The sequence below is a fragment of the Chionomys nivalis genome, chromosome X, assembly GCF_950005125.1.
Source record: "Chionomys nivalis chromosome X, mChiNiv1.1, whole genome shotgun sequence".
NCBI classification, from domain to species: Eukaryota; Metazoa; Chordata; class Mammalia; order Rodentia; family Cricetidae; genus Chionomys; species Chionomys nivalis.
The window spans coordinates 130,869,849-130,897,558 of NC_080112.1; the positions used below are offsets into that span (position 1 = coordinate 130,869,849).

Sequence of the window (27,710 nt, forward strand, 5' to 3'; positions counted from 1 at the left end):
ATAAAGGGTCACCAGATGACATCTGAGGATTGTTTCACTTGGGAGGTGTCGAGACAGCATCTCTCGAAACCGAGGCTGAAGAAGCTGGAACTTCTCCGGATCCGCGTTATTGATATCCCGACTGTGATACTCACCACCATCTCCAGGTTAGGCATCGGCAGCACAGCTATGCCTGGAACACAAATCTGAGCCTTTCCACGCCTCGGTTTCTTACGTCCTTTTCCTTTTGTGCCCTGCCCCAGATCAAGAGAAGAGGAACTTCCAAAATAATGGGTAACTGGGATCCGTGTGACAGCTGGAGTTAAAAGTTAGTGGGCCTAAGCTGTTGGAAACTCGTGACTGTACTCTCCCTCGTTTGTTTATAGCAGAGAGAGAAAGAGCTTGAGAAATACTTGGCTGTGTACACCTTAATTGGGATAATCTCTTCCGTGTCACTCCCGAAGGCCGCTGTTGCTTTTTCTCCTGCTTTCTTTGCTGTCACTCTGCCGGTCTCCCCTCTAGTCAAAGGTTTTGCTGATGTGTGTAGAACAATTCGAAATCCCTAGTGAGCAAAGCAGTCCTGTGCATCTCTCGGGGCAAATGCACACAGGCTGCTTGGGAGCCCCCTGTGAACCCAGGTTCACCCCACTCCCTATAGCTGTTCTTCAGTATTTTGGAAATGAAAACTTCCCCCCGTTGTTTTTCTCCTTTCCTTCAGGTGTTTTAAAGTCCGAATTTCGTGATTCACCAAAAGCAGCAAGGGCCCGGGTCTCTGCTTTTCCACACCTGCTTTGCTTTCTGGAGCCGGACCACCATTGCTTAGAACTGGACCGCAAGTGCGGTCAAGTGCATTGCGAGTGGAAGTAAGTGTGAGGGAAATGACGGCCGAGGAAAGCGCCTTGCGCACCGTCTTCTGCCACGGGTCAGACATCTGCCAGCGGGAATGCGGAGTGGGGCTCCTCTGAATTGTTAGTGGGCAAGGTGAAGAGAGCGCTTGCTCTTACAGCTTCAGACGAACTTGGTTTGTCCTCCCTGGACAGGTCCACATAAGTTTCAGCTTCTGTTGTTGACAGTTATTATTTTTCTGCCCTTGGTGTTTTAGGTCCCTGCATGTTATTTGGTATCCCTCTGCAAATTATTGTGAAGATGGAGTCTGGTCCAGAGGTCCTTGCCAGCAGGGCTCTCGAAGTCTCTGTCCCTATACTTCTGACTTGGAACTGAGCCTGTGAGTACTGTAGTTCCCTTAGCAGAGCCAAAAGGCTTGTTGGGTTTAGAAAAGTCTCAAAGTCTTGTGCTAAACATGTATACTTAGGGTGATGTTGACACTCCAGCGGGGGATTATATGCCTAAAGAGCTGTGAGCATGACTAGGATGGACACAAAAGCACCCCCCTTTTATAAAGTTGTAGCATACTATAATTATGCCATGAAGAAAGTGGACAAGAACTGCAAGCAGTTTCAAGTATCTCAGAGTCTAGTCTATCCTGTTGGCAGTTATCGTTTTTGGTAAGGTCGCTCCATATACTGCAACTTTTTTCCTATGGATCTCAACTTGTCCAGAGTTTGGATTTTAACGTTTGCAAGCAGTTCAGGGTTAATTCTAGCTGGCCAGTTTGTAATTGTGTGCCCTACTTTAAACATGGAAAGTCGGGGGAATTAGAAGATGTTTCTTCACATCCCTCCATGTTCTTCTCTTGGAAATTAAATCCAGGTCATGCTAACGCCACACAATAGACAGTAATTACATATAGGAAGTAATCGTTTTCTTATATATCTATTTTGAATTAAGTGTGTATGCCTGCCTGTCTGCCTGACGTAGTGGTCCCTGGAATTACTTGATTAACTCTCCATATTGTATGTCATGTTCACGTTTCTAAGTTGTTTTTAAAATTAGGGCACAATTGCCTTGATTTGGCTTTTAAAATGTTACACTGTCTAATCTGTTCTGGTTTTTGCTATTCTACTGAGCATATGTCCTCTTGTGATTACCCACCCCTCACCTGCTTAGTTACAAAAACGATATTCATTGTTTCTGGCAGTTTCATGGGCAGGGGAAGACCTGGTGGACGCTCAAGACCAAGAATGCCAAAGATTCCTGAGCCTTAAATAAAGGTAAAATGCAAACTCCTTTGCTAGTTCCTACAACACAGAACTTAGCATGGACTGCTGTCTCTAGTAAGAGGGCTGCCACCCTATCTTTAACATTCTCCTATAGGTGTTTAAGTCTGATTTGTTGGAGGCTGCATCACTGAGAGGTGTAGCTTTTTCAGAAACCAGCATTTCAGGACTCCCTTGAGTTTGTATCTTTGCTGGCTGGAAGTCATCTTTGGCTGTGAACTAAGATTGCTGTCTGCTGTTTTCTTAGACAGTAGACTGTAACTGTTGACCATTCTGACTTGTAGTTCAACAGCTTGTACATGTTAGTTACTTAAGATGAAAGAAGCAGCCAGAGCCATTTAGTATATTATCTAATGAAATTGCCTAGTCACCTAGAAAAGAAAGGAGACACGAGGTCCTAAATTATACAGGTGGGATTTTGTTTTGCTAATTCTTAATGAAATATAACAGATGTGAGCTAGAATGGAAATAGCACAAATATAATGTTATTGCAGTAGTTCTTAATGCTCATGATCTCTGTACCTTTAGAAAGATGTGAAACATGGCTCACGCTTGGTGCCTGCAGTACCACAGCAGGAGTTCCAAGACATTCTGGGCTACATAGCTATGAGATCCTTCCTCACACAAAGGAAAATAGATAGATGTGAGTGGGACTCTCTGAAATGTAGCCACAAGTCACTTGTTTGCAAATAAATTTTAATTTCATTAAACTTTTATAACTGACTGTGCCTACTCCTTGCCATATTTCTATTGCACATTTTTAATCTTCAGTGTCATGACTGTATTGCTGAGTCTCCCAGTTTTCCAGTTAATTTGGAAGGCCATCAGACATGGAGAACTATAGTATTAACAGACTTGTTTTGCTAAGTCTTCACAAAGAATTTTCATGGACGACAGGATACCCAGAGTCTTCTTTCATTAACTTTCTAATAACCTTAAACGGTGGCTAGATAGGAACCCCTTGGAATTTGTTAAGTATAAGGCTATCTCAGCTCCCTGGGCCTAACAAGAAGCCCTGGAGCTAAACACAGGAAATGCAGGCTTCATTCCCTGTACTAATTATGGCTTGTGATTCCACTGGTTAGTCAGTTCAGCCTCAGCATTTCCCCCCACAACCCTGATAGTTCAGCAGGTCAAACTGTGCTCCTATGACTATCATTAACGCTTTAAGGAGAGCCTGTGCATCCCTGCATAAGGCCCTATGGAGAGCTTGTCTGTGCATCCCTGCAGTAGCGCCTTAAGGAGAGCCTGTGTATCATTGCATAAAGCCAAAGCCTAAGAAGATGGTCTTTGGTTCTGTAGGGAAAGCACAGCCCTCATGACAAAGACAGGCTAGAAAGCCAGTGAGGGTCGAGAGCAGTGCTGCCTGGCAGGTCGGGGAGAAGCCACAAGGATGATTCTCGGTTTTCTAATGGGTTAGGAAAGGGAAAAGGAAACTAATTTTAGTGATTTTTTTAAAAAAATAATTCATTTATTATTATTTTATGTGCATTGGTGTTTTGCCTACAGGTATATCCTTGTGAGGGAGCTAGATTCCCTAGAACTGGAGTTACAGACAGTTGTGAGCTGTCATGTGGGTGCTGGGAATTGAACCCAGGTCCCCTGGAATGGCAACCAATGGTCTTAACCACAAAGCCATCTCTCCAGCACCCTAATTTTAGTGATTTTGTTGTTGTTGTTGTTGGTCTATTTTGGTTTTTTGCTTTTATGAGACGGAGTCTCTCTGTGTAACAACTCTGGCTGTTCTGTAACTTGCTCTGTAGACCAGGCTGACTTCAAACTCACAGAAATCTGCTTGTCTCTACCACCCAAGTGCTGAAATTAAAGGCATACACCACTGTCACCCAACTCGGCTCTCTTTGCCAGTTTTAGCAGAGACCTTATTCATTGGCTTTGAATTCTGCAGCTATCAGTTACAGTATGCCAGAGGGGAAGATGTATGATCTCTGTGACAGGCGTCTTTGAAACAAAATCAGGAACTGGGTGTAGTGACATTGGAGAGGCTGAGCGAGGGGTTTAGGGTTCAAGGCCAGCCTGGGATACAGAACAAGACCCTCTCTCAAAAAAGAATCAGAGTCATTTGAGGAATTTCTGCAAAGATGTCCATTCTGATCAGATTATACTATTAAAGATAGAATGCCATTTAAAATCTGTTCCAGTTGGTTTCTGAAATACAAAGCTCTCTGAAGAGCAAGTTATTGTATACTAAAAAAATGAAAGCAGTGGCTTCAGGTCTCTCTCGAGATAAAAAGAACACTGTGTCAGACGGTGGTAATAAAAGTCTGTTTTCAGAAGCTGCCTCCAGAGCATCCCTGTGCCTGCTTTACCAAGTTCTAACTCAAAAAGTAGCTTTTCCTTTCAGTCTTTTTTTTTTTTTTTTTTTTTTTTTGGATGCTGCCCAGAAACCTGGGCACGCTTTACCTGCTACTTTGGGCTTTCTTACTCTTTCTCGGAAGGCCCCGCCCCACTTTCTAATAGGAACATACTGCTCCAAGGCTAACACTTCAGTGGTGCCCCATTTTCAGCGATAGGCTTCTGCTATTTAGTAGTTCTGCCTTCTTTCTTTTATGCTCCCATATATAAGCCTATAATAAAACTTTCTAAATTAAAAAAAGAAAGACCTCACTTTTCATAGATCAAGATTTCTCAACTGTGGGACTCAAACTTTTGGCCTGGAAAATTGTGGGACTGCTCTGGTCTGTGTTAAGGTATTGAACAGCATCTCTGGCATCTGTCCACTAGATGGCACTGCTGCACCTTTACTTGTAATAATCCAAATGTTCTAAGAAGGCAAGCTTTTTCTGTTGAGAACCACTGGTCTAGACTTTTCTAAGAGGGTTCAGTGTCAGTGTTGCCCAGATACTTGTATCCACCTTCACCTCCCAACACACACACACATACACAAAGAAAAACAAGGGTTTGGTTTTGAATTTATACTTGTAGCAACTAAAGCAAGAGAATCATTTCTTGTTTGAAGATGAATGAGAATAAGCAATTTTCTGTTTTTATGGAAATAGGAGCTTTCCAGGCTCTTCATCTTAGTTTACCTGTATTTCAAAAGAAATCAGGAAACAAATTGATGGGAAAAAAGAATCTATTTGCAGTTTGGGCAAGTGTTGACTTGTAGGCTTATTTTAAGTGCTTTTACAACCCAGAAGACAGATTCTTGGGAGTGGCAATTTTATTCAACTCTAGGCTTGGGAAAATGGGGTAAAGACCACATGCTTCACAGAAAAGCAGTCCCCGTTTTCCTAGGGAGCCACAGATGCTGGGTTTTTCTAGGGCAGTGGGAGGAAAACTTCTACTCTTAATGCCTTTTGTTCTCCCATAGAGAGATTTGTTCCTCTTCTGCAGTCTGGCAGGCCCCAGGGACATCCTGCAGTCCTATTAACATACTAATAGGTGAAGGAAAACTGCTGGAAGTTAGGGCCCAAGTGGGCAGGATTAGTTTACAAGTGAACCCTGGTGATAATCAAGGCTTGCAGGCTTTGTTTACTTTGCATATTAATGTGTACTTTTTAGTCTATTCTGTTACCTCCTAGTTTAATTTCCTTCCTGCAGCCATCTTAACAGTTTTATCATTTTCTCTATTCTATGTGTTTTACATCATGGATCTTGATCCCATGCACTTATCTGTCCCTTCGAATCCACCCTCCACCCCTGCACATCCCCCAAATAAAACAAAATTTAAGGGAAAAGGGAAAGAGAAATAAAAGGTGGAGAACTTAAAAATCCTGGCTATGCTGTTGTTGCCCTGCGTTGTGGGGAGCCTGCACCTTTGCGATTTAGAGCAAGCCAGGAGACATAGGCTAGGACATAGGCACGTGCTAGCTCTCAGGTGGCCTATCTGGTCCATTCCTGGGTGGGTGAAAAAAGAAATAAAAGGAAAGGACATGACTACAGCTAGGTTTGGTGGAGGAGAAAGTTTACTGTAGATTTACATAGGGGAGAGCATAGTCAGAGGCAGGGGTATCTGGGAGAGTCCAAAATGAACATTACCAGACTGAACTGGGCCATATGGGAAAGGGGAGGGGGGTTGAAGGATTGGGAAGACTAGGTGCAGCAGCCAGGAGGCCAAAGGTTCAAAAAGGGTGGGTAGCCAAATGTCTGGATTATATGGGGAAGAGCCTCTGGGGGCAAGAGCAGCCCAAAGTTCAGAGTAGAGGGTGGAGTATGCCAGCCATACTCTATAACAGGTAGGGATGCTGGGAGAACCTGGCAGCCAGGTCCACTTTGATATGTTTGAAACAACCCTGGGTGGAAGTGAACTGGACCTTCTGGTTGCTTCCGTTCTGTTATAGAGATAATTTTTTCTTTAAATCTGAACTGAGGAAAATGGAGTCTGATGATATTGCCCTCCCCTCCTCCATTTTTAAAGGAAAAAGTCTGGCTTTTTTGTGAGGGGTGGTGTATAAGATCCCCGTCCATTAGAGGCCTTGCCAAGTTCTTAGGGCCTAGGTATTTTGTCTTTGGAGGCCAGCTTTCTTGTGAACTCCTGCTTGCCTGTAAAGGTTCTGCTTCTCCAAGTGAGAAAAGATTAATCTAATAGCAGGGCCCACTGTCTCTCTTTAGACCCTTGATATTCAACCTGTGAGTTGTGACCCCTCTTGGGGGTTGCCTGAGACCATTGGAAAACAAATATTTACATTATGATTCATAACAATAGCAAAATATGGTTATGAAGTAGCAACAGAAATAATTGTATGGTTGGGGATCACCAAACAAAAGGAACTATATTAAGACTAGCTCTTCTACACACACACACACACCCGCCGCAAGACTTCAGCAGAGAAACACTGTTCTAGGGATTTGACTTTGTCACAGCTGTATTTTACTGGGTAAAATCCGTAGACTCAGTGGTGGGACATAATACAGAGCTCTGGTCATGGTCAATAACTTCTGGCCATTTATGTCTCCTACTTTTACTCTTGGCCCTGATTCTACCCTCCTCTGTAATATTCCTAAAAGGTAAAGAACTGGACCTTTGCCGTAAGGAAATTGAGGCAGAGAGGAGAGTCAAGGAAAAGACAAGTTCTTTTGGAACAGTGAGGGGCTGCGACCTTCTTGTGGGCTGGAGGTTGTGCATTCAGGAACTGAAGATAGCAAAGTTGCAGGTTTTGACTCTGGGCTGTCTGCAGCTTTTCTGAGAGCATAAAAGGAGGGTGGGGCTCTCCAGGAGGCTCTGAGCAAGCGGAATGGCCCTGACCGGGGTTGGGGAATATTAAGGTATGCCACTTTTGTGTATGCTGCATTTGTTTAACTCTGTGAAGCTGTGATTTTGTTGTTGTTTTGCCTGTCCAAAACACCTGATAGTCTGATAAAGAGCCGAATGGCCAAAGCAAGGCAGGAGCAAAGATAGGCGGGGCTGGCAGGTGGAGAGTATCAATAGAAGGAGAAATGAGGAAGGAAGAAGAGCAGCGAGAGAACAAGGAGAGGAGGACACCAGGGGCCAGCCATCCAGCCAGCCATGGAGTAGGAAGAAAGTAAGGATACAGACGTAACAAAGATAAATAAAAGCCCAGAGGGGAAAGGTAAACGGGTTAGTTTAAGAAAAGCTGGCAAGAAACAAGCCAAGCTAAGTCTAAACATTTATAAGTAATAATAAGCCTCCTTGTGTTTTACTTGGGAGCTGGGTGGCACGTAGATTCTTCTATATGTCCAGCATCTAATTGTTCTTGTACCAGCTGTTCTAAAGCCTGTAACTTTTCCTCAGCTAAAGGCCATTGCTTTGTCCATATTGGTTTCTCTGTCAACCATTTTAAAGGCAAGGCTGTTGGTATCTCTGAAGGGACATCAATTGCTTGTTCTTGTACAGCCCGAATGGCCGGTTTTCTCCGTTTGTAATATCTTTTAATATTATCCCCAGAAATATAGGCTCTAGAAGTAGCAGGAATGTTAATTTGGGTATTCCATTGTTGTAATAGGTCACAACCCCATAAATTCATTGCAATATTGGCTACATATGGCCTTAATTTTCCTATTTGTCCCTCTGGTCCTATACATTCAACCCATCTCGTGCTCTGCGTTACTCGAGATAGGGTTCCAATTCCCAGGAGCTGAACATTTACATTCTGAAGAGGCCAATACGGATGCCAAGATTCTGGGGTAATGATACTTACATCTGCACCTGTGTCCAGCAGACAAGTAATAAAAATGCCATTTACACACACTCTCAGCTTTGGTCTTTGATCATTTATAGAAGTTTGCCAAAACACACGGAACTCATCTTTCTGATCATTATTGCTTGTAACAGTAGGCATGGGGCTTTCTAATTGTCCTGACGAGTCATGTTCTCTGCAGTAACTGGAAATGACTGAACCATGTTTGCCATGGGGGCCTGTGAGGCCCCCCTCTCGTTTCCCATCTGTATCAGGTTGCCTTGTCTATCTCTTGTAGACCTGCATTCATTTGTCCAGTGTCTGCCTTTCCCACATCTTCTACATAAACCTGAAGGCTGAGTCCTCCTATTTCTGTTATTTCTAGAAGATGCATTATTATTATTTCTGAAAATCCGTTGTCTACAATTCCTTTTCATATGACCCATTTTGCCACAATTAAAACATTTGGTATTCTGGTGTCTCCTTTTACCATTGGAAATTGCTTCTTCTACCCATGCTTCAGTGCCATAGTCAAATGTATCAACATTCAGTGTATGCAAGACCCATTCTTCCAAGGGTGCTGATCTGAGCTTTAAAGGCCCCCAAATCCTTTTGCATTCCACATTTGCATTTTCATAAGCCAAAGACTCAATCATTATACGTCTTGCTTCTGGGTCAGATATCCCTATTTGTACAGCTTTAGTTAGTCTTTGTAAAAAGTCACTAAAGGGTTCTCTCTGACCCTGTTTAACTCTGACAAATGATTCCATTCTCTGTCCTGGGTCTTGTACCCTGTCCCAAGCCCTTAAGGCTGCTGTAGTACACATGGAGAGTGTGTTTTCATCCAAATTAGCTTGTTCCTGAGGGTCGGAAAAGAGCCCTTCACCTAGAATTTTATCTAGGGAAATGTCAATTCCCTTTGCTTTTTCCTGCTGTTCTAAAAGTCTAGCCTCTTGCCTGAATAAGCATTTCCATTTCAATTGCGGTCCACTCTCAAGTACCACAGAGCTCAGCTGGAGCCAGTCCGAGGGGGTTGCTCTGCTTGTCGTGGCCCAAGATTTTAGCATCTCTTTAATAAAAGAGGCGTGCCTCCCAAAAGTCATGACAGCCTGTTTAATTTCTTTGAGATCATTCATACGGACAGGCTCCCATGTATCTTCCTTGATGACCCTAGGGTTTCTGGAACCAATCACCTTCTCTGTTGTTATTACTGGAAAGGCAGGTAGAGCTGTAGGTAGAGCTTTGTGGAAATTGTCCCGGAGAGATTTACCCACAGATGTAGTTAAAATTTGCCTTTCTACCCTTTGCTCTTCTTCATCAGAATTTAGAAATTCCTCAATCTTTTCAATTCTATTCACCATTGCCTTCTGTAATGTCTGAATCTCCTGTCCAGAATTATGTTCCAAAGCCTTCATTGACGATTCTAAAGTATGAAGTTTGTCCATTAGAGATAACATCTCATCTTTGGACATAATTTTAATGGCATAAACCGTGCCTTCTTGTATTGACAACCTTTCCGCCAATCTGTCATAAGCTTTAGACAAAATCCGATTGTCACATTCAGCAGTTTTGATTCTCTCAGTTAATGTTTCAGTTCCTACTGAAAGGGACTGAAGCTTACGATCCCAATCAGCTGTTCCCTCTTCCATAGTAATGAATTTCTCCTTAATATCAACCACTAATGTTTCAGTTCTTACAGAAGGGACTGAAGCTTACGATCCAAATCAACTGTTCCCTCTTCCATAGTAATGAATTTCTCCTTAATGTCAGCCGTTAATGTTTCAGTTCCTACAGAAAGGAACTGAAGCTTACGATCCAAATCAACTGTTCCCTCTTCCATAGTAATGAATTTCTCCTTAATGTCAGCCGTTAATGTTTCAGTTCCTACAGAAAGGGACTGAAGCTTACGATCCAAATCAGCTGTTCCCTCTTATATAGTAATGAATTTCTCCTTAATATCAGCCTGTACCTTTTTAAAATTTTGCTCGGTTGATCGAGTCATGTTAAACAAAGATCTGTTCTCTTCCTGGAGAACTTCAAACTGATTCTTGAGAAGATTGTTGTCATTCTCAATTGTTTTTAAGCATTCAATCTCTGCCTTAAGAATCCTGGATTCATCTCGTAAAGACTTTATCATATTTCTGTTATCAAACCATTTAGTGCCAATGAAAACTACGAATCCCAGAAGGATCCATAGATATGGGGTGATAGACACCTCTTGTAAAATCTCCCACATGGTACAATTAAAAAAACTGTTAAATTCTTGAATGGTAACGTGTTCAGACATTTTATTTATAAAAGAAATTTTTTTTTACCTGCAATGACCGGTTCCTGCCAGTGGTGGTCTCTGTGGTTTTGGAGCCTGTCCTGGAACTAGCTCTTGTAGACCAGGCTGGTCTCGAACTCACAGAGATCCGCCTGCCTCTGCCTCCCGAGTGCTGGGATTAAAGGCGTGCGCCACCACCGCCTGGCTGGCCTTGAACTCACAGAGATCCGCCTGCCTCTGCCTCCCAAGTGCTGGGATTAAAGGGGTGCACCACCACCGCCTGGCCAAGTCACTTTGTATCAGACCAAATCTGCCGCTGTGGCGGCTTTTGTTGCAAAACTGCAGGTACTTGAGCTTCCTCTAATTCGGGCAGTGGGGTTCTGCTGCAAACTTAGCCAAGGCAGGCAGGGAGGGGTTAATTGCTCCAGCGAGCAGGCGGGGCAGAATGGGCCTGTATCTCGGGACTGGGGCCTGAGTCACGAACTAAAAAAACGGCACCCAGGAGCATGCTGTGTTAGCTAGTGGGCTACACGCTTGAGTCGGTGGCAAAATAGCCCAACGTTGGATGCCAAAATGTAACGGCGTAAATGAATGCAGACAGATTGTAAAAATATATACAGCTTTAATGGGGAAATAGACTTACAGAACCACCGTTCTGGCGGAGACCAGGAAAGCAGAAGGAAGGGCTGTGAGCACGCTTGCCAGATTTATAGGTAAACATTAGCCCAAGGCGAACACGCCCCCTAAGGGCCGGGACTTATCCCTACACAAGGTAAGGTGTCAAACCTCTGGTTAGGCTTTAGTGTCCAGAATGAGAGCAGCTGCTAGAAACGTAGCTAGTCCCTTAGAGGTGTCTGAAGTAATTCAGAGAAGCCAGGGATCTCCTGCTGGGTTCCTGGAGTGTTGCTGAGATGCTTGCCAGGAGTTCATTCCCATTGCTCCTGGCGTCCCAGAAAGACAGCAGGCTATTAATACTGCTTTTGTCACCCAGCCAGCCCCAAACAGTCACAGAAAGTTACAGAAACTAGAAGGGTTTGAAGGCATGAATAGGTCCCAACTGTTAGAGGAAACTCAGAAGACTCAATAGAAGAGGTCAGATGAGAAGGCTGACTGCCACAGGGGTAGCTGCCTTCAGAGAAGTGTCCAAGGGAGGCCAAAAGTACCTCAGGTGACCAAATTGGCTCTGTGCAAGCATGGGGAAGGGCCAATGTAGAGAGAAAGGGCACTGGAAAAAAGAATGCCTAAAGATTCATAAAGAAATAGAAAACTGGTCCTCATTCTGACAGGATCAGATTGACCGTGCTGGGCATCATGCCAAGGAGCCCCCAGGAATGAGCACAGGAAAATTAGGGAGCAGAACTCTCCAGTTCCTGGTGGGTGTGGGTGCAGTCCATTCAGTGCTGACCCGACCTCTAGGCCCTGTCACCCCACCATCTAAGGGGTCACAGGAATTTTTTTTTTTTTTTTTTTTTGGTTTTTCGAGACAGGGTTTCTCTGTGGCTTTGGAGCCTGTCCTGGAACTAGCTCTTGTAGACCAGGCTGGTCTCGAACTCACAGAGATCCACCTGCCTCTGCCTCCCGAGTGCTGGGATTAAAGGCGTGCGCCACCACCGCCCGGCAAGTGTAGTCCAGACTGGCCTCGAACTCCAGATCCACCTGCCTCTCTGCCTCTTTCAGCAAATCCTACCGGTCTGCGCCACCAGAACCGGCGGGTCACAGGAATTGACACCTATGCTTGGACCACCACATGAGTAGTGAACCTTGGAGAAGGTACTGTGACTCTTTGTTTGCCCCTGACTGGTAGACATTTGTAAGAAAACTTGGTGCTACCATCATATTATCTGGGAATAAAGGCTCTCGGGACCTGGGGAGTCCACACTCAGAAATCCTGGTAACTTACCCCCTATAAGAATATAAAACGACAGAAAGAAATACAAAACAAACAACAAACCTGATGGATGAGCCTCTCCTAGCTAAAGTTCCCTGGAGTGTGGACAGAGACCAATTCCCCAGGTCTGGCCTTACTTATATTGCCTACCGATTATTGTTCAGCTCTTGAGATCAGCCTTGCCTGTAGGAGTAAAACAATACCCCATCTTGAGAGGGGTAAGACAGGCATTGGAAAGAATCAGCGGCCTTAGAGATGCAGGAATTTTGGTTCCCTGCGACTTGTCCTGAAATACTCCACTACTCCCATTGTTAAGCCAGGCACCAAAGACTGTTGTCCTGTTCAAGATTTAAGGAACGTAAATAACAGTGAAATTATCCACTCTTTGTACCAAAATATTATACTTTTATCAGCCTACTGGGGCCAGGAAAAACTGTCTTAGACCTAAAAGATGCCTTTTTCTCTTTGCCTCTGGCACCTGTGAGCCAATCTATGTTTGCATTTGAATGGACAGACCCTGAGTCAGGGTTCAAATTGACCTGGATTTGACTATTGTATCCCTACTCTAAGGAAACTCAGTGTGGACCTGCTTGAATACTGCCACCAGCACTCAGAGGGCACCTCTAGCAGTATGTGGATGATCTCCTCACTGCACACACTCTGAAAGCGTGGCTACCAAGGAACTGCTTGGACCTCTCCAAGTATCTGCCAAAAAGGCCAGCTTGTGCTCCAGTAAGGTAACTTATCTGGGGGCTTGCTTAGAGGACAGCCCCCTGTCCTTGGGCAGAATCCAAGCTACTCTGAATATCCCTGAGCCACAGGATAAAAAGGCAGGTAAGAGAATTCTTGGGTACAGTTGGATACTGCGGACTGCAGATAGCCAACTTTGTTGAAATACCAAAGTCTAGGAAATAGAAGAAATACCAGCGCCTAGAAGGAAATGGCCCTCTCTGAGCAGGAAGGACAAAGAAAAGGAAGCATTGCAAAAACTCAAGGACCCTTGGTGTCAGCACCAGGGCTTGGGCTACCTGATACTGCTAAAGTTTTCCATTTATTTGTGGATGAACAACTTGGAGTGACAAAAGGCATGCTTACTCAAACTTTGAGACCCTGGAAAAGGCTTGTTTGTCTAAATGCCTAGACTCCTGAAGGTTGTGACCCCTTCAAGAGTTGAATGACCCTTTCACAGGAGTATCCTAAAACCATTGGAAAACAGATACTTACATTATGATTCATAACAACAAAGTTACAGTTATGAAGTTACGACAAAAATAATTTTATGGTTGGGAGTCATGACCACTTCATGAGGAACTTAATAACTGTAACTTTGTCATCAGAGGCCACACACCCATCCTGATAGGCAAGGACAGAGAATGACTACCACTGATGTTATCCTTTATGCTTTTCCTAAAAAGAATTCGTCTATTTTCTGTGTATTGTTGTTTTGTCTGTCAGGGTGTCTGGGTACACCATCTTTTCTTATTGCCCACAGAAGTCAGAAAATGGCATTGAGTCTTCTGGAACTATAGTAATAGATGGTTGTGAGCCAAGTGTAGTTGCTGGGAATTGAACCTGGTGTCCTCTGGAAGAACAGTCAGTGTGCTTAACCACAAAGTGCTCTCTCCAGCTTTGGCATTACCTTTAAAAGCATTCTACTGTAATGTTAAAAGATTGTCAAAAGGAATGACTCTACTACGTGACCAGGATTCTTAACTCTTTCTTTTACTGTGACCCAGTGTAGGTCCAACTTGCATTTCAGAAAGGTGAGTGAGGGCAGAAATTTCCCTGCTGGACTCTCGTGAATCCAGCCATGAGGAAGCTGTCACTACAACTACTTCTATAACATTATACTCCAGGACACGACAGTTTGTTATTCCTCATATTTTAGAATCATGACTAGTTGATGTTAAAAGTCATTTAGGAAATATAGTCAACAGGGAACAGCTAAATTGCATGTAGGCAGTTGAATCACAGGGACAACCCTTACATATTGCTAAGCAAAGAACTACTTTGGCGCTAGGGAAAAGGTTCAGTGGTGAAGGGCACTGCTGCTCTTGCAGAAGACACAGGTTCAGTTCTCAGAATCCACATGGGAGCTCACATCCACTACTCCAGATCTAATGTCCATTTCTCATTTCCATGGACATCAGACACACTCAATGCACAGACACATCTGCTGCCAAACACTCATAGTCAGAAAATAGAAATAAATCATAAAGAACTGTACTATGGAAAGGAAGAACAAACATAATAGAGGACCAGTGGCACTGTACTCTAACAACTACAATTTCCACACTATTTTATGTCTATTATCTTTTTATCATGGCAATGTGGTGAGAGAAGTTTTATTTTCATTTCAAAACAGAGGAGCCTTTGTATTAGGGAGCCTGAGGCAGATGACAGAGAAACTGACTTGTGGTTGAGCTATGGTTTGAAAGTTCCCCCCAGGGGTCGTTACTGAAAACCTGGTCCTTGACAATGTGGTATGTGAGGTGGCACTTGATCATGGAGGGTGCTGCCTTTGGGAGGGATTAAGATAGTTCTCATGGGACCCCAATCACTGTCTGGTTTGCTGTCTTATGGTGTGATCTCTTCCTTCTCCATGTCATACCCCTGCCATAATGCCACCTGCCAACAGTCTCTCCGAAGGCCCATATATGAGGCTGCCTGACCTTGGCCTTTTAGCCTCTAAATCTGTAAGTTAAATAGAGCAGCCTGACTGAATATTTCAGGATAGCAAAGAACACTGGACTAATATGTTGCGATACAAGCGGCGGGGCTGCATCCCCTGCACCCAGCTGCCGGCATGGCTAGCTTATGCCCTGAAATAATTACACGGGAACTGTATTCTTTTAAACACTGCCTGGCCCATTAGTTTTAGCCTCTTATTGGCTAATTCTCACATCTTTGATTAACCCATTTCTAATATTCTGTGTAGCACCCCGAGCTGGCTTACCAGGAAAGATCTTAACCTGCGTCTGTCTGGAGTGAGAGAATCATGGGGACTGACTGACTCGGCTTTTTTCTCCCAGCATTCTGTTCTGTTAACTCCACCCACCTAAGGGTTGGCCTATCAAATGGGCCTAGGCAGTTTTCTTTATTAATTAACCAATGAAAGCAACAGATAGAAAGATGACCCCTCCTCCATCACTAATACACCAAGAGAGCTGAGGTTAGAGTGTACCCAAATTCCAATCCAAATCCTCTGTGTTTTCTTACTTAGCTTAAAGTTTGACAGAGGTTACAGCTAATGGACCCACAAAGGTTGATGCTGACTTTCTCAGACACATATACTTCCCATCCTGGTGTTTAGGGCTTACTCTTGTCTGAGATGCTAAACAGGTCTCTTATTGGCCATTTGCACCATAGTCAAGGGAGGTAGCCTGATAAGCTACAGAGGTTTGATATTTACACAGAAAACTGATTTGGGTACAACTCTGTGACAGAGCATTTGTCTCACATGCACAAGGCCCTGAGTTTAATCTCACTCCTACAAGAAGGAGAGAAAAAGAAAAATATGAAAAATGTCCCCATTCCTGCTCCTCTTGGGTTTGGTGCAGAAAAGAATGAACACAGCAGCCTACGGCTCTCCTGAGAAATGCTGCCTGGCACAGTGGAACTTTGGGTAGAGTCTGCAAATGAGGCTTTGTAGAGCGCTTCTGTCACTCGCAGAATCACAGAATGAATCTCCATGCCCCAACCATTTACAAACAGTTCGCGTCACACTTGAGACCTGCTATACTTGTGGGTATCTGCATTTGGGGTGCGCTATGCAGTCAGGTACCTGCATAACTCATAACCCTGGCCCTGGGCTTGGGCAGCTCCTTGGAAGAAAGTCTTTCACACTTTCATTGCTGGGGTGGTAGATTGCACCCTGTGTGTCCCAACTAGGAGAGCAATGTCAAGAGCTTCTGGCCCCTCTCCTCAACAGTAACTTGGCCCCAAACCCTCACTTCAGTAAGGGGTGTGACTTTGCTAATATCCTGAATCCTAAAAACTGGTTCTGGGATGAGGCACCTCCAAAACAGATGCCCACTCCCTACACAGTGTCATTGTCCAAATAAAGAGCACAGAAGATCTGAAACTCACCTTGCGCAAATTTCTCCTTATACAGAGTCCCCTTAGCATTAACCACAGGTCACCCGAAGCTCAGGTTGGCTAAAATACACATTGCTCCATTTGTGAGTTCTCGGATCTGCAAGGACACATTTCACTTTATTGTAGAACTGTGCATGGCTTTTCCTCCACCCGCTTTGGTATCTTGTTTCTGCAACTAAAATGCTCTGGGTTTTCCCATGAACTAGTTACACTCAAAGATATTTCTTTTATGAATGATTAGATTCTTCTAGCTAACAAGCTGCTCTGTCCCCAACCTCTGAACTGCATAGTGGTGACTGCCGCCTTGTATGTCAGAATCCCAGCTCTCAGGCTTGTTGGTCCCAGCAGCCCCTGTGTTGTGGGAACTCCTCCAGACAATAGCCTTTAGGATACTGGCCCACTCTGGGCGTGGTCTCATGTACTTTAACTGCCTGAAAGCTGAGCAAGGTTTGGGTTGGCTGATCCACAATAGGGACTTGGTAATTTCTAGCCCTCCTACCCCTGTGTGGCTCAGTCCTGCCAGCTAAGTGGCTGAGTAACTGATGCCTGCAGATTCCTGCGGCAACTCCTCTGTGGCTTCTCTGACCCATGTGGCTCACTGCTGCTACCCAAGCTAGGGTCTGCTTCTGAGGTCCAGCTGCTGTCTGCCCTGCTCTGATCAGCCTGAGCTCTATGCCTGCACCTAGAACACAGGCTTGCATTCCCAGATTGGAGCCATGAGAACCACTGACCCAAAATCCACCAGCAACTTCACAGCTCGCAATTGCCTGCAAGCTCTGAGTCCTTTGAGCTTCTGCCTGTGAAGCTCAAATTTCTCCCTGTGAAGGTGTGCTACTTTTAAATATTTTTGCTGAGTCTCAGGTGATTCAGGCCCTGATATAGGACCTGCCTTACTGCCACAACTGTGACACCTGCTGAAAAATCCACAGTATTACACCTACAACAATTTTCTCAAAATTATAAGGGAGGTAAGTTAACTTGATACCTAAGTATCAGGTTGATTGGTAAATAAATAAATAAATAAATTTGAAGATTGTAGACAATATCACTACCCAGGAATATAATAATATTTTTGTTTCTGCTATGAGTGGATTGATGCAAGAACTAAGCTGTATGACCTACCTGGTACATATATTTTTGTGGCCATGGTGGCTATTATTTTTTTCATATGATATCGCTAAAGACATGGTTTCATAACAGAGTCAAGAATGAGAGCCTTTTAGAAATGATACAGTCTTTATTGACTCGTAATGAGAAGTTATTTGTAAAGATTCATACTTTTGAAATTGACCATCAACATCTGTTAAAAAGGTATGATAAGCCAGGAGATAGAACATCCCACCAGGAAGGCAGTCTACATGCCATCCAAATAATATCTATGGATAAAAAGATATAAGTGAAAAAATGTAACACCTTGAAATAACATGTGCAGAATGAGAACTAGAAATTAATTGATTTGAGGAACTCATTAGAAATATTCAGAGGTCAAGAGGTTTAGATTTTACAAAAGACAGTGATAAAAAGATTTGAATCAATCAAGGACCTTGTCAGATCTGATAAGCAAGGAGAGGAGGTACAGGCAAAGGACAGTAGTAAAGATTTAGCATTGCCAATAGCTCAGAGTCAGAGATGACTTTCCAAGAGTATTAGCTATTGATCCTGTTACTACCGCTGAAAAGTCAGTAAATTCTCAATACCCAAAAGGATATACAGAATGTCAACTGAAACCTATACATTTGAAAGATCTAAAAGATTAAGCAAGCAGTAGTATCTTATGGCATGCAATCACCATATGTGAGGGAGTTGTTAAAGACATAGGCTTCAAGAAATATGGTTACTCAAAATGATTGACTTCAATCAGTCTCACCCATGCTAGAAGATGGATTGTAGTTACAGTGGAAGTGTTATTGGAGAGAAGAGGCTAAAGCCCTGGATCATCAAGGGAGAACTGGAGGTATTGAGGCCTCCCAAAATTAAATTCTTGGTGAGGGTTGTTACACTAATCCACATAGTCAAGCTATATACAATAAATACATCTTATTTCTGTGCCATACAGCAGCCTTGAATGCTTGGGACACAGATTCAAGAACTAGGAAGAAAATTGAATCATATACTAAGGCCATGCAAGGCTCATGAGAATCATTTAGTGACTTTTTACAAAGATTAGCTAAGCTGTACAAATAGGGGTAACAGATCCAGAAGCTAGACAAGTACTTTCTGAATCTCTGGTTTTTGAAAATGCCAACTTAGAATGCAAAATGATACTTGGACCATTAAAGGTCAGATCAGCACCAATGGATGAATGGATCCTGCACCCAGTCAATGTTGAGTCATTTGATTATAAGGCTGAGGCTTGACTGAGGCTTGGGTAGGAGAAGAAATTTCCAAAGGTATGAAGTCATCAAAATATCAAATGTTTTTATTGTGGTAGAATGGGCCATCTGAGAAAGGATTGTAGAGAGAGCATTCATACAAATAATGTTTCTTGTGGAAATAACAAAAATAAAAAGTCTCAATATTCTGAATTATATAGAAGATGAGGCAAAGGCCAACATTGCACCAATAAACTCAGATAAATAAGAGACAAACAAGGTAAGCTGTCAGCACTGGCAAACTCCTTAGGGGGTTTCTCACAGACCCCAGTTCAAACGTGGTCCAGTCATTCTCAGTCACTGTGGGGCACATGCCTCCCCAGGACAATGAAAAACTCCAGTGCCTGCTGGAAAAAAAAACATATTGCTATTGACAATAGAAAAATCCTGGAGGAGGAATCAAAAGTTTCAGTAGAACATCGGCAATGTATATTTTGGCAGACTTCTATAAAAGATATCAAAGGCCAAAGCCAAGAGTATGCATAAAAATCACTATAATTAAAGGATTATTGAAACTTCTGGTTCTACAGCAAGAAAACCAGAACATCCCAACTCAGATGAAGTAGAAGAAAATAACACTAAAAATAACCTTATGGAGATACTGAGGCACTGAAAGAGGAAATGAAAAAAATATCCCTTACAAAAATGGAAGAAAAGAAGAAATCAATAACTCCCATAAAGCAAACCAAAAAAGCAGTCAAACAGGGGAAGGCAACAGTTCAAGACTTAAAAATTGAAAAGGGGGCAATAAAGAAAGCCCAAGCCAAGAGAAGTTTGGAAATGGAAAATCTGGGTAAATGATAAGGAACTACAGATGCAAGCATAAACAGAATACAAGAGACAGAAGACAGAATCTTAGGAGTTGAAGATATCATAGAGCAAATAGATTCAAAGAAAATGTAAGATCCAACTAATTCTTTTTTTTTCTTTTCTTTTATTCTTTTTTTTCTCATTTTTTTATTCTTTTTTAATTAAAATTTCCAACTGCTCCCCGTTTCCCATTTCCCTCCCCCTCCTCCCACATATTGCCCCCTCCCCCCACTCCCCTCCCCCTATCCCCACTCCACTTCTCCTCCCCCCAGTCCACTCCCCCTCCCTCTCGATACTGAAAAGCAGTCCAAATTCCCTGCTCTACAGGAAGACCAAGGTCCTCCCACTTCTATCTAGGTCCAGGAGGTGAGCATCCAAACAGGCTACGCTCCCACAAAGCCAGTTCATGTATTAGGATCGAAACCTAATGCCATTGTCCTTGGCTTCTCATCAGCCTTCATTGTCCGCCTTGTTCAGAGAGTCCAGTTTCAACCCATGCTTATTCAGTCCCAGTCCAGCTGGCCTTGGAGAGCTCCCAATAGATCAGTTCCACTGTCACAGTGGGTGGGTGCACGCCTCGTGGTCCTGATTTCCTTGCTCATGTTCTCCCTCCTTCTGCTCCTCATTTGGACCTTAAGAGCTCAGATGGTTGCTCCAAATTGCCAACTAATTCTTAACACAAACTATCCAGGAAATCTGTGACACCTTGAAAAGACCAAACCTAAGTATATTAGGGATAGAGGAAGGAGAAGAAGTCTAGTTCAAAAACACAGAAAATCAGTTCAACAAAATCATAGAAGAAATCTTTCCCAAGCTAAAAGTACTTACCTATATCAAATACAAGAAGCTTATAGAACACTAAATAGACTGGACCCAAAAACAATTCCCTCAAAACATAACAATTAAAACATTAAACATACAGAATAAAGAAAAACTATTAAGAGTTGCAAAGGAAAACGCCAAGTAACATATAAAGGCAGACCTATTCAAATTTAGCCCAACTTCTCAGTGGAAACAGTGAAAGACAGAAAGTCATGGTCAGGTGTTATGCAGACACTAAGCACAGATGCCAGCAAATACTAACATATCCAGCAAAGCTTTCAGTCACCATAGACAGAGAAAACAAGATATTCCATGACTAAACCATATTTAAGCAATATCTATTCTCAAACTCAGCCAAACAGAAAGTACTAGGAGAAAAACTCCAACCCAAGGAAGATAGATATATCAACAAAAACACAGGCAATAGATATTGCCACACAAGCATATTCCTAAATGAAAAACACACACAAACACAATATCACCACCACCAACAAAAACAAAAATAACAGGAACTAGCAATCACAGGTCATTATCATCCCTTAATATCAATTGACTCAATTTGCTTACAGAAAGACACAGGCTAAAAGATTGGATACAAAAACAGAATCCATTCTTCTGCTGCATACAAGAAGCAAACCACAACTTCAAACACAGACATTACCTCAAAGTAACAAGTTGGGAAAAGATTTTCCAATCAAATGGTCTGGGGGGAAAAAGTTGTTGTAGTTATCCTAATGTCAAAATAGACTTTAAACTAAAATTAATTAAGAGATGAAGAAGGTCATTTCATTTTCAAAGGAAAAATCCATCAAGATGAAGTTTTCATTCTGAACATCTATGCCCTAAATACAAGGGTACACTCATTTGTAAAAAGAACCATTGCTAAAGGTTAAATCACACATCAAGCCCCACATACGAATAGGGGGAGACTTCAGTATCCCAACTCTCACCACTGGACAGGTCTGCCAGACATAAAGTTAATAAAGAAATCAAAGAACTAACATGTTATGAATCAAATGGGCCTAACACACATCTCTAGAACATTCAACCCAAATACAAAAGCACATACCTTCTCAACATCCAATGGAACCTTCTATTGAAAGTGATTTCTGTCCCACCTGGTCCCGCAGCCATTCAGTCCTAAATAAACACACAGAAGTCTATACATTCGTTGACAGAGATTTCCATCCTGCTGATCTCACAGCCAATCAGCTCCCCCCAAACACAGAGGTCTACATTAATTATAAACTGGTTGGTCTAATTAGCTCAGGATTCTTAGTAACTAGTTCTTACATCATATAGTAACCCATAATTCTTATCTATGTTAGCCATGTGGCTTGGTACTGTTATTAGTGAGGCATTCTCATTTTGCTTCCTCTATGTCTGATTTCCTCTGTGACAGTGCAGACCATTTTTCCTCTTCCCACAATTCTCATGTTCTTGTTGCCCTGCTTCTATTTCCTGCCTGATTGCCCCACTAACAGAGGTAATGAATCAAATGGACTTAGCAGGCATCTATAGAAAATTCCACCCAAATAGAAAAGAATATACCTCCTCGGTATCTCATGTAACCTTCTCGAAAATTGATCACATACTTGGTAACAAAGCAAACTTCCACAGATCTAAAAAAATTTCTTAGTAACCACCTGTGTCTTATCGAATCACCATGGAATAAAGTTAGAATTTAACAACAATTCAACCCCCAGAAAACCTACAAACTCATGGAAACTGAACAGCAAGTACTGAACCACCCCTGGGTCACGGAAGAAATAAAGAAAGAAATTAAAGTCTTCCTTAAATTCAATGAAAATAAAGATACAAAATACCCAATCCTATAGGACATTATGAAAGCAGTGCTAAGAGGAAAGTTCATAGTGCTAAATTCACAAATTAAAATAAGATGGAGAAAACTCACATTAGAGACTTAACAGCACAGGTAAAAGCTCTAAAAAAAAAAAAAAAGAAGCAGACTCACCAAGGAGGAGAAGACTGGAAAAATCAAATTAGGGTTGAAATCAACAAAATAGAAACACAGAAAACAATCCAAAGAATCAAGGAAACAGTGCTAGTTCTTTGAGTAAAATCAACAAAATTGACAAACCCCTATCCAAACTAGTTAAAAGGAAGAGAGAGAACATGCAAAATAACAAGATCAGAAATGAAAATGGAGCCATAACAACAGACACTGAGGAAATTCAGAGAATCATTGGGTCTTGTTAAAAAGCCTATATGTGACAAAGTTGGAAAATGTAAAAGAGATGGACTTGTTTTTAGATAAAATCCAAATACCCAAATTAAATCAAGACCAGGTGCGCAGCACACAATGCCTGTATGCGCTCTATGTGCTACCATACAGTTTGTGAGCTAGGGGTAAGGGGCTAGAGGTTAAAATACACAAACACACAGACAGAGAGACAGAGACACGGACCTCTAGGCACTGGTAAGAAGCCCTTTATTCAATAGCACCCTGGAGGCTTAGCACCCAACAGTCAAGTGGGCCAACAGGTGAAAACCTTATCCTCTGATCCTCAAGGCCCAGGCAACGAGTGCTTGTGAAGCAGAGCTGGTAAACAATTTTGACACAGCCTTTAGTAACTCAAATCAGAAGGAAAGTAAAGGTCTCTAGCAAGGAAGAGCAGGTCGAGGCCAGGACTCCTATTGGTCCCAACCACAGGTGAACAATTTAGATAGACCTATAAGTTGTGAGGAAATAGAAACTTTTATAAAAAAAAAAAAAAAAAACCTCTCACGCAAAAAAAAAAGCCCAGGACCAGATGGTTTTAATGCAGAATTTTACCAGAAATTCCAAGAACAGCTGATACCTATACTCCTTAATGTGTTTCACATTATAGAAACATAAGAGTCTTGCCAAACACTTTTTTTCAAGCTGCAGTTACCCTGATACCTAAACCACACAAAGACTTAACCAAGAAAGACAATTACAGCCCTATCTCACTCATGAACATCGGTGCAAAAATTCTCAATAAAATACTGGCAAACCGAATCCAAGAACACATCAAAAAATTATCCATTTTGATCAAGTATGCTTCCTCCCAGAGATTCAGGGCTGGCTCAACATTTGAAAATCTATCAATGTAATCCATCATATAAATAAACTGAAAGAAAAAAAACATACGATCATTTCAGTAGATGCTCAGAAAACATTTGACAAAATTCAACACCCCTTTCTGATAAAGGTCTTGGAGACGTTAAGGATACATGAATCATATCGAAATATAATAAAAGCAATATACAGCAAGCCAACAGCTAATATCAAATTCAATGGAGAAAAACTCAAAGCCATTCCACTAAAATTAGGAACAAGACAAGGCTGTCCACTCTCACCATATCTCTTCAACATAGTGCTTGAAGTTCTAGCAATAGCAATAAGACAACATAAGGGGATCAAGGGGATTCAAATGGGAAAGGAAGAGGTCAAACTTTCGTTATTTGCAGATGATATGATAGTGTACATCAGTGACCCCAAAAACTCTACCAAAGAACTCCTACCTTCAGTGATGTGGCAGGATACAAGATCAGCTCAAAAAAATCAGTAGCCCTCCTGTACACAAAGGATAGAGAAGCAGAGAGGGAAATCAGAGAATCTGTTTATATTCTGTCGTGAAATTCATACTGTAGAAATGACAGTATACTTGTACCATGTATAGATCTGGTTGAAAGCATTAGCATTGTTTCTTTATCCAGAAAACTCAGACAGGTGTTTTCTGTGCAATACAAAGCGTCTTTGAGGTCTATAGTTAGGAAACAAGCAAAGGGATGTTGAAATCTTGAGCTTGTGGCTATGGTGACTGTGGTAGTATTCTGCCAGAGCTAGATTAATAGCTTATCAGAATTTTGTCAATTCATGTTAAGACTATGGAATTTTGGAGTCTTAATATAACAGTAGCGTAATGAGAGAGCTATCTGGAACACATTTTATTCTTTTAAACATCTCAAATCTTTTTCGCTTATTCACTACTTAAGCCTTTTTGTCCTCAGACCTCTGTAACTTGCATTTATGCACCTTAAGTCACTTTTAGGTACCCTGAAACATTCTTATCCTCAGACCCTCATAACTTGTATTACACGTCTTAAAACACTTTCATAGACCCTCAAACATTCTTAGGCCCTCACATCTTAAGTTTTGCATTTTAAAACAACTTTTATCTAATTTGCCATTAATTCGAAGTAGCTGACCACTGAGCACAGTCACTGTAAAGTAAGTTCCTGTAAACAAAGGAATGGTAAGAAGCACTACATTGACTGATCTGTCCACTCTGATCTTCTCCCACATTACCAGGCATTCATGTGGTTCATAGAAATACAGGCAGGCTAAATACTTTATACCACACATATAAAGTAGAAATAAGTTGAAAACTTAACAAAAGAGACCAAAAATACATAATCCTCACCACATCACCACATCACTCTGCCTGGGTTGGAATGTGGGTAGAGAGGGTGTGGGCTAATGAAAGTTAACCATCTTCACTATAGTATGCCAGGTGATCTCTTCTTAAATTAGGTTAGCTAGGAACTAAACATGTGGATGCAATGCACTGTGCTTGTATGTGTGCTTCCATGTACTTGTGTGTGTGTATGGGTGTGTCTGTGTACATACATACACACACGTGCACATGGGTGCAGACAACTCTGCCCTAAGAATACAACCTTCTAATGAATAGGAACATCAAACACTGGAGGAATATCATCAGACCCTACTGAAGCTGAAGAAACTGGTTACCAAGTAAAAGGACTTAGCAGTCAAACTATATTATCACTTCCCTGTGTCCCAGATGAGGTAAGAGCCCAGACTGGGAGCAAAAGTCTAGTGGATCCCCTGTATATGGATCTCTGAACTCTTTGGGTTTTTGTTCATTTGGCAAGGCTCCCAACCACAGCCAGGGAAATAAAGTTCAGAGTATCGAGTTAGTTAATCACTAGGAATAGTCAGGGCAACAATATGCTTGGTTATTAGTCTATGGGGCTCTCTAGTGTAGTCTAAGTATCTCATTCCTTAGGTTATGTCTCCCCACAAATATTCCCATGGTATCCCAAAACCTAGAAGTGGGAGGTCAATTGTGATTATTAGAACGCAGCACTCTCCTGCTGATTGCACGCTCTCTACAGGGTTCCTCAGTCTCCAGTGAGAATATATACTCTGGCCAGAAAAAGTTTAGGAGTTGACAAACCCCTTGCAGCATCTGAGCTGGAGGAATAATCACAGCCTTCTCTGCAGTGTTGTGTAGATTCCACTAGAGTTCAGCCAAAGTGGCCTCTGATTCCTTCACCACTCCCGCGTCTCCCTAATTCCCACTCTGAAAACCTCTGTGGGAAATGAAATCTAGTTTTAAATGTGAAAGCCCAAATTGGATGTCTGTCTGTTGCTGACCTTGTCCCAGTCTGTCCTACTAGGTCAGTTCAGGAGTGTGATCAATCAAATGGAAGCAGTAGAAGTAGATGACTAATGCAAGTAGGTGAGGAGTGGGCCTGGCCTTTAACATTTCCTATTCTGGAAGTAAGCCAGCCCCTACTAGAATTTCTCTTCTCTAAGTTGCCCTGCTCATGGTGTTTTCATGGCAACAAAAACATAAACAAGAGTAAACCTGGTGTAGTTAAAAAAGTGGAAAAAGGGGCTGGAGAGATGGCTCAGTGTTTAAGAGCATTGGCTACCCTTCTAAAGGTCAGAAGTTCGATTCCTGGCAACCACATAATGGCAAAATCATTTTTACGAACAACACAAGGAATGCAGTATAAGAGAGACTTCACTCAGATGCTTAAATAAACAAATGATTTTAAGTTTTTGTTAGTATTTGTGGATAATTGTGTTCAAGCTGGGTAGGCACCCTACTTAGTGGCAGCTCCTAGGGTCTAATGTGCACCTACTAGCCTTTCTGGGGTTTGTGTCTTGGCACAAGGAGTAGACAGGAAGATGTGGCAGAAGTAGAGGACATTTGGCTCTGTGTCTATTTACTACTCTGCTACTACTGTCTCTTCTTCTGCTACTAAATAGAGGCAGAGAGGGTAGCACACGCCTTTAATTCTAGCAGTCAAGAGGGTACAGCAGAAGAGGTGCCATGAGTTCGTGGCTAGGCTGAGCTACATAATATTTCCAAGGCAGCCAGAGATTTATAGACCAGAGGTGGGGAAGGGCTTAAGTCAGAGGTCTTGATAGCTGAGTCTGGCCTTACCTACTGTCGGTCCTCTCAAGCCAGACACCAGATAACACAAACGCCGGAAGTGGTATTCCAGTAAAACAATGGGTGTGGAGTCTGAAACTCAAAATTTGGATTGCTTTCAGTTATTACAGATCTGTTTTGTTTTAAGCCGTTTAAAATATTAAACTGCTGTTACCCTATGAGCACTTGGCCCCCGGGCTATGGTTTGCTGATGCCTGGTGGTGCCCATCATTTTAATCTATGCTCAGTGGATAGCAGGCTTTTTCAGGGCAGATTGCTTACAACTGTGGTTCCAACAGCAGCAACGAATCCCCCCAGGCTAACCCCCACTTGCAAGTGTCTTCTCCCTGTGGTCACACGTGCACATCTGTATCAGCTTTCTCTTCATGTGGGGATGGGCAGTTATTGAACTAGAGTCTAGCCCACTGACCATGGTGTTAGGAATATTTCCAAACGTGAGCTCCCTGCCGACGCAAAATTCCCAATCAAGCCAAATCAAAACAAGCCAAATTAAGAAATATCTAGGTTTAATGGGAGTTCTGTGCTCTTGGGTGGCCCCAAGGGGAAACCTGGAAGCCACGGAAACGCGACCACCAGAAAGGGACCACGTGTTCCTCTTTTGGGGGCTCATTTAAATACCCTGGGGAAAGTGGTCCTGAACCCACCTCTAGGGAGGGGTCAGGACCTGGCCTGCTGGGATTTGGAGTCCAGACCAGGCCTGGGGGCTGGGATAGATGTGAGGGGCTGGGATCTAGGCTCCCAATGTGACGCACGGTTTTATGTTAATTGACTAATTACCTCTTTGAAGACCCCCCCCTTCAAATACAGTCACCTTCTTAGGTACAGAGAATTAGAATTTCAACATACATACTTGGGAGGGAAACACCTCAGGCCATAACAGGCCATCCAGGATGCATTCTGCCCATATTGGCACCAAAAAAAAACCCTCTGAAAATCAGACTGACAAAGTGGCCAAGCCACTGGTATTTTCCTTCTGTCCACCATGCTCATGAGAGACACCTGTCCTTAGAAGAGACTTTTCAACCTTATCTTGCTTTCTGTGGTTTCTTTTCCCACAGAAGAA

The 27,710-nt window shown here is 42.6% G+C and overlaps 1 protein-coding gene and 1 long non-coding RNA gene across 3 annotated transcripts in view; one reads left to right on the top strand and one right to left on the bottom strand.

The window, feature by feature from the left end:
• Positions 1–27,710, top strand: part of Ca5b (carbonic anhydrase 5B) — a 101,634-nt gene that overhangs the window by 261 nt on the left and 73,663 nt on the right. Inside the window, exons 2-6 of one of the 2 annotated variants that reach the window (XM_057759820.1) lie at positions 7–146; positions 243–273; positions 698–842; positions 1,082–1,204; positions 2,018–2,090. The gene's annotated coding sequence lies outside the window, so the exon portion shown is untranslated. The remainder of the gene's footprint in view (positions 1–6; positions 147–242; positions 274–697; positions 843–1,081; positions 1,205–2,017; positions 2,091–27,710) is intronic. The other variant, XM_057759818.1, reaches the window with a different exon arrangement.
• On the bottom strand, positions 16,444–22,054 carry LOC130867700 (uncharacterized). The gene is made up of 3 exons (XR_009056473.1): positions 22,002–22,054; positions 21,520–21,590; positions 16,444–16,543 (listed from the first exon to the last, which is right to left on the bottom strand). It is a non-coding gene; the product is annotated as an uncharacterized LOC130867700 (long non-coding RNA).